Raw genomic sequence first — 7722 nt, forward strand, 5'->3', positions numbered from 1 at the left:
GTGTTGGAAAAACTAGCTTCATAACGCGGTACGTTAACATGCGGTTCAAGGAGGAGTACAAGGCATCGATTGGAGTTGACTTTGCGTTGAAAACGATCGAATGGGACAATAAAACAGTGGTGAGACTTCAGCTTTGGGACATTGCAGGTAAGCCAAATATGTTGAGCACACACACACACACGTGAAATAAGGTTTTCAGCTAGCAGAATCATGTTTTTCTCACTCAAAAATGTACAGCCTTGAAATAGAAATAAGATTATCCAACTAACTCAAAACTAAAGAAAAGTTTACTCTAATAACCATTTCGATATTCCTATATAGAGAAGTGTAGAAGTGTAGAATCTATGGGGTTGTGGGTGATCTATAGGGTTGTGGGTTTGACAATATGGAGTGGGGTTGACAATATGATGACAGTCACAGTTCTGTGTTTCTCTGCTTTTGTTATTTGATTTGGGGTTACAGCTCTTTCCTTACTAGGTTATCTCCATGGATTGTAGACCACATTTTGCTTTCCAAGTTGTACATTTTCCATAGCCCCAGATTAACATTTATGTAAGTGAACAGCTTTCCAATCAAAGTTAAGGAGGATTAAGAATGAAAAGCAGATGACAACTGTATGATTGTGTGCCAACAGGCGCCCTAGTCCCTTTATAGTGCACTACTTTTGGCCAAGACCCATAGGGACACACTATGTTTTTCTCTATTTCCTGAAGGTCAGGAGAGGATTAAGGAACATGTCCAGAGTATACTACAAGGAGGCCATGGGGGCGTTTGTGGTCTTTGACACGACCAAGATGGAGACATTAGAGGCTGCCTCAACAGTGGAAGCATGACCTAGATAGCAAAGTGAGACTGGTCAGTGGAAGCCCTGTCCCTGCTGTCCTGTTAGCCAACAAGTGTGACCAGACAGAGGGAAACAAGGAGCTGTCTGCCCTCATGGACAACTACTGTAAAGAGAAAGGCTTCCTGGGTTGGTTTGAGACGTCAGCAAAGGTGAGGAAGTCAGAAAGAAATCTGTCAAAGAATGAAGTCATGTGATGTACATTTTTGGACTTTAACACAGTAACAATGTACTCATAAAGATTTAAGGTGTGTAAACATGAGTCACATTAGTTACAGTGCTTTACTGTGGTTTAAAGAAGCTGTGCATTGTACAAGGCAAACATTATGTAGTGCATTGGCTGTCAACGCAACAACATCTCATCTGTTAGTGAATGCTCTGTTCACCCTCATAGAGTTTGGGGACTAATGGATATTGGGTCATTTCAGCAAGCAATGACATCCACCATCTCAGGTTGTTGTGAAATAGTTTCTCTAGTTACAAAAACAGATAAGATTTGCATTCCTGAAACATTATTTTGTTGAAATTAAATTTGAAACCAAAAATCGGCCCTTTTAATTTATAGGATTCACATAATATTTAACAAATATAGTAACTAACCTAACATCCAATACTTCTTTCTATCATTGAGTAAGACTTGAGGAATCAACTAAAATGGTAAAAAGCCACCCACGGACACCCCCACACCCCACGCCAATCAGATCAAACATCCCACCCCAACAACTAGTATACAGTATCAGTTCTCTATGTTTGACAAGTACTATGGAGCTGCGGCTTGGAGTATTGCTTCTTCACCATTTGTTATGTATTCCCTGTGAATCTGGTGACGGCTTTTTCCCTCTGTTTAAAGAAATTGGCCATTGAAGTCGCTTGCATTATTTACTATAAATGAATGTGAAAGTACCAGGTTTTGCCCACTAGATGCCACTGTTGTTGCTGCTGCCACCACACCCTTTTATCAATTTTGCTATTTTATTTAATGAATCACAACATTTTCTTTGCAACTTTGGATAGAAAACCCAATAGTGTTTGCTCATGATAAAAATAAATTGTGTGGTCAATTGTGTGGTCAAGCCAGTCCTCCATGAAAGCAATTCAGTTTGTCCTTCTATTAGCAACCTAATGCTTCAAACCAACTCTCCTTGAATAGTCCAACAAATGGCAGCTCTCTGAGGGCTATGCGTATGTTGCAATTTTCATATGAAGACTTTTCCTACCAGCCCAAACTTTTGTGGAGAAATGGGCTAGTGACTAAAATGTTGTGACAATAATGAACCATTGGGAAAGGGATACCTAGTCAGTTGCACAACTGAATGCATTCAACCAAGATATGTCTTCCGCATTTAACCCAATCCCTCTGAATCAAAGAGGTGTGTCATCGGCGCTCAGAGAGCATTTGTTGTTTAACTGCCATGCTCAAGGGCAGAACAGCAGATTTTTCCACCTTGCTGGCTCTCGGTCTTGAACCAGCGCCATTTCGGTTACTGGCCCAACACTCTTAACCGCTAGGCTACCTGCCACCCCATGGCAGTCATACTGTATGTTTTTCAATAAAATGATATTGTAGTGTGATTATTTACCATTAAACCCAACCCAATACCATTACCATAGCAAAACACTATACAGTGTGTGTTTGAGACTTTTACCATTGAAGACCATTAGAGACCATAACATTGAAACCAATAGAACTGCTGTAGCCTAATTTTTTGCTTGTTCTCCAGAAATGGTCTAACAGTTACTAATTTGCCCCTTTTTTGAAGGGAATTAACCACACACAGAGGGTCTGTTTCCTTGTGAGGTTAACCATACAATCTATTTTCATCATGTGCAAACGCTAATGGCTTTCTACCCAAAGTTGCAAAGAAAATGTTATGGTCCTATTAATAAACACAAGAGACCAGCAACATGGATAAAAGTGTTTGGTGGCAGTAGCAGGAACAGTGGCATCTAGTCGGCCAAACGTTGTACTTTCACACTATAATGCAAGTGACTTCAATGGCAAATTTCTCAGAACAGGGGAGACAAAACATCACCAGATTCACTGGCAATACATTGCAAAGGATGAAGAAGCAATACTCCAAGCAGCAGCTCCATACTACTTATCAAACATAGAGAACTGATACTGTATACTGGTTGTTGGGGTGGGATTGGCGTGGGGTGTGGGAGGTCCGTGGGTGGCTTTTGATCATTTTATTGGATTCCTCACGTCTTACTCATTGTTAGTGAGAATGATGGTCCAAATTTGATGTTAGGTACTATATTTATTGAAGAATATATGAATCCTATATTTAAAATGGCCAGTTTAGGTGCAATCAATTATCTTAATTTCTCAGAAATCAAATTAGAAGGTGGGTGTCGAAATCCTTTTTCTTGTGTTTGAGGTGGAATGACTGTTGTAATTGAATGAAAAACTGCAAAAAAACTGATACTGACTCTGACCAAAATAGGTTGCATTTCATTATTCTTAAATTTAAAAAAAAAGTGTTCCTTGTACCATGTTCCCCTATGTCTGACTTTCAGGACAATCTCAATGTTGACGAGGCCGGAGCCTTCCTAATGGAGAACATGCTGCGGATTGACAGAGGGCTGTCCAGCAGAGACAACGGAAATGACAGGATCAACATGAGCCAGTCCAAGGCAACATTTAAATGCTGCTAGTACCACCATGGAGATGCGATGGACTCAGGGGGCAGAGGGATAGAGGGACAGGAGGGACAGCTGGGTAAACTCATAAATATATCATTTCAACCAGCATTGCCCACTGGATTAGGTGTCAGGCATGTCAGTTTATATCATTCTAATTTCACACCCTCACATATGATTTCAGCACATTCCATCAGCAGTACATGGGTATGGGGCAGTAGGCTACATGGGCTGTATGTGTGGGGTTTGTAAGAAACATTTCTATGGAGATGATTGAGCCCATATCTTCTGGTAATCCACTGATCCAATCAGCAGGCCAATAAACCGACCAGCGGGAACACACAGACTATGATTCCATGGCTGTGACACTCCCTTTAAATGGTTATAAGACTGACTGACAACACATTTGAATTATATTTTATCCTCATGAAAGTCTTGGATATCATTCTTTCCTACTCCCTCACCAGATAGAGGAGATCTCTAAGACAAGGTTATTGTCAAACACTCATTCAGTGAACAATAGCGGCCACGCTATTGCAAATGGAGGAAATAACTTTCAACGTGACCCATTTTCTGGCATGCTTTCTTGAAGAAATATCTGAGAATGCAACACAATGCTAGTGCTACACCCTCCGGAGATGCGTTCTATATTGGAGTGTGCTATATTCAGTGTAGAGGACCCGTCTCAGTCACAGTCTCTAGATGGAAAAGGTGTGTTTAAAGGAGCAATCTGCAATTCAAACCACAACAAAGCGGACACCCCGCCACTGTTTTTGTAATCAAATCAAATTGTTTTGGTCACGTACACATGTTTAGCAGATGTTATTGCGGGTGTAACGAAATGTTTGTGTTTCTAGCTCCAACAGTGAAAAAAAAAGAAGTAATATCTAACCACTTCACAACAATACACACCGATCTAAATTAAGGAATGGAATTAAGAATATAAAATCAAATCAAATGTATTTATATAGCCCTTCGTACATCAGCTGATATCTCAAAGTGCTGTACAGAACCCCAGCCTAAAACCCCAAACAGCAAGCAATGCAGGTGTAGAAGCACGGTGGCTAGGAAGAACTCCCTAGAAAGGCCAAACCTAGGAAGAAACCTAGAGAGGAACCAGGCCATGTGGGGTGGCCAGTCCTCTTCTGGCTGTGCCGGGTGGAGATTATAACAGAACATGGCCAAGATTTTCAAATGTTCATAAATGACCAGCATGGTCGAATAATAATAAGGCAGAACAGTTGAAACTGGAGCAGCAGCACGGTCAGGTGGACTGGGGACAGCAAGGAGTCATCATGTCAGGTAGTCCTGGGGATATAATATAATGGCTTTGTGATAGCCACTCCAATACCTTGACTTTGTTGTTGCTTCAATATAGCCACATAATTGTCCATCCTCATGATGCCATCTATTTTGTGAAGTGCACCAGTCCCTCCTGCAGCAAAGCACCCCCACAACATGATGCTGCCACCCCCGTGCTTCACGGTTGGGATGGGGTTCGTCGGCTTGCAAGCCTCCCCGTTTTTCCTCCAAACATAACGATGGTCATTATGACCAAACAATTCTATTTTTGTTTCATCAGACCAGAGAACATTTCTCCAAAAAGTACGATATTTGTCCCCATTTGCAATTGCAAACCGTAGTCTGGCTTTTTTATGGCGGTTTTGGAGCAGTGGCTTCTTCCTTGTTGAGCAGACTTTCAGATTATGTCGATATAGGACTCGTTTTACTGTGGATATAGATACTTTTGTACTTGTTTCTTCCAGAATCTTCACATGGTCCTTTGCTGTTGTTCTGGGGTAGTTTATGTAAACTTCTGACCCACTGGAATTGTGATACAGTGCATAAGTGAAATAATCTGTAAACAATTGTTGGAAAAATTACTTGTGTCATTGTCATAACGTGTGTGTAGGTGGCGGGGAAGTCAGGCGCAGGAGAATCAAACTTGGTATAATGGAGTAGTTTAATAACGTAAAACAAAACTCCAAAACCAAAGTACATAATAAAATAAACGTGGGTACAAGAACCCGTCTCACACCAATCCATAAAACACGAGCATAACAAAAAACAATCTCTGACAAGGACATGAGGGGAAACAGATGGTTAAATACACAACAATAAATGAATGGGATTGGAACCAGGTGTGTAGGAAGACAAGAGAAAACCAATGGAAATGAAACATGGATCAATGATGGCTAGAAGACCGGTGACGTCGACCGCCGAGCACCGCCCGAACAAGGAGAGGTATCGACTTCGGCAGAAGACCGGTGACGTCGACCGCCGAGCACGGAGAGGTATCGACTTCGGCAGAAGACCGGTGACGTCGACCGCCGAGCACCGCCCGAACAAGGAGAGGCATCGACTTCGGCAGAAGACCGGTGACGTCGACCGCCGAGCATCGCCCGAACAAGGAGAGGCATCGACTTCGGCAGAAGTCGTGACAGTCATGCACAACGTAGATGTCCTAACCGACTTGCCAAAACTATAGTTTGCTAACAAGAAATTTGTGGAGTGGTTGAAAAACAAGTTTTAATGACTCCAATCTAAGTGTATGTAAACGTCCGACTTGAACTGTATCTAACAAGTAATATCTAACAAATTACACAACATATACCCAAAACACACACATCTAAGTAGGAATGAATTAAGACTATATACATGTGGAAGGGCGTTGTCAGAGCGGAAAAGACTAAGAAACAGTAGAATAATATAGAATACAGTATATGCATATGAGATGAGTAATGCAAGATATGTAAACATTATTAAGTGAATGAGATACTGTAAAATAGTATAGAATACAAAATATACTAATGAGATGAGTAATGACAGACATGTAAACATTAAGTGACTAAGATACCGTAGAATAGTATAGAATACAGTATATACTAATGAGATGAGTAATGACAGATTATTAATAAAGTGACTAGTGTTCCATTCCTTAAAGTAGCCAGTGATTTCTAGTCTATGCCTATAGGCAGCAGCCTCTAATGTGCTAGTGATGGCTGTTTAATAGTCTGATAGCTTTGAGATAGAAGCTGTTTTTCAGTCTCTTGGTCCCAGCTTTGATGCACCTGTACTGACCTCGCCTTCTGGATGATAGCAGGGGTGAACAGGCAGTGGCTCGGATGGTTGATGTTCTTGATGATCTTTTTGGCCATCCTGTGGCATCAGGTGCTGTAGGTGTCCTGGAGGGCGGACAGTTTGACCCCGTTAATGTGTTGGGCAGACCGCACCACCATCTGGAGAGCCTTGCGGTTGCAGGCGGTGCAGTTTCCGTAACAGGTGGTGATACAGCCCGACAGGATGCTTTCAATTATGCATCTGTAAAAGTTTGAGGGTTTTAGGTGACAAGCCTCTGTTGTGCCTTCTTCACCACACAGTTTATGTGGGTAGTCCATTTCTGTTTGTTAGTGATGTGTACGCCAAGGAACTTGAAGCTTTCCACCTTCTCCACTGTGGTCCTGTCAATGTAGATAGGGGGGTGCACCCTCTGCTGTTTCCTGAAGCCCATCTCCTTTGCTTTGTTGACGTTGAGTGGGAGGTAGCTTCCAGAGCCCTCACCTCCTCCCTGTAGGCTGTTGGTAATCAAGCCTGCTACTGTTGTGTCTTCTGCAAACTTAATGATTGAGTTGGAGGCGTGCTTGGCCACACAGTCATTGTTGAACAGGGAGTACAGGAGGGGGCTGAGCACGCACCCTTGTGGGGCCCTAGTGTTGAGGATCAGTGGATTGGAGGTGATGTTTCCTACCTTCCCCACCTGGGGGCGGCCCGTCAGAAAGTCCAGGGCCCAGTTGCACAGGGCAGGGTTAAGACCCAGGGCCTCGAGCTTAATGATGAGCTTGGAGGGTACTATGGTGTTGAATGCTGAGATATAGTCAATAAACAGCATTCTTACATAGCTATTTCTCTTGTGGAATAGGGCAGTGGGATAGGGCAGTGTGCAGAGTGATGGCGATTGCATCGTCCTTGGACCTGTTGGGTGGTAAGCAAATTGAAGTGGGTCTAGGGTGGCAGGTAAGGTAGAGGCGATATGATCCTTGACAAGTCTCTCAAAGCATTTCATGATCCCAGAGGTGAGTGCTATGGGGCGATAGTCATTAAGTTCTGTTCTCTTTGCCTTCTTGGGTACAGGAACAAAGGATAGGGAGAGATTGAATATGCCCGTAAACACACCAGCCTGCTGGTCTGCGCATGCTTTGAGGACATGCTCTGAGGATGCGGCTAGAGATGCCGTCTGG

At 42.7% G+C, this 7722-nt stretch overlaps 1 pseudogene across 1 annotated transcript; it reads left to right on the plus strand.

Annotated features, from left to right (window-relative positions):
- Positions 1-38: 38 nt before the first annotated feature.
- LOC110498694 (ras-related protein Rab-32-like) lies at positions 39-3582 on the plus strand (annotated as a pseudogene). The gene is made up of 3 exons (XR_016488700.1): positions 39-119; positions 714-993; positions 3362-3582. The product of XR_016488700.1 is annotated as a ras-related protein Rab-32-like (transcript).
- Positions 3583-7722: the final 4140 nt, after the last annotated feature.

Source organism: Oncorhynchus mykiss, chromosome 19 (genome assembly GCF_057628025.1).
Source record: "Oncorhynchus mykiss isolate SJ-2025 chromosome 19, ASM5762802v1, whole genome shotgun sequence".
In the NCBI taxonomy this organism is placed as follows: Eukaryota; Metazoa; Chordata; class Actinopteri; order Salmoniformes; family Salmonidae; genus Oncorhynchus; species Oncorhynchus mykiss.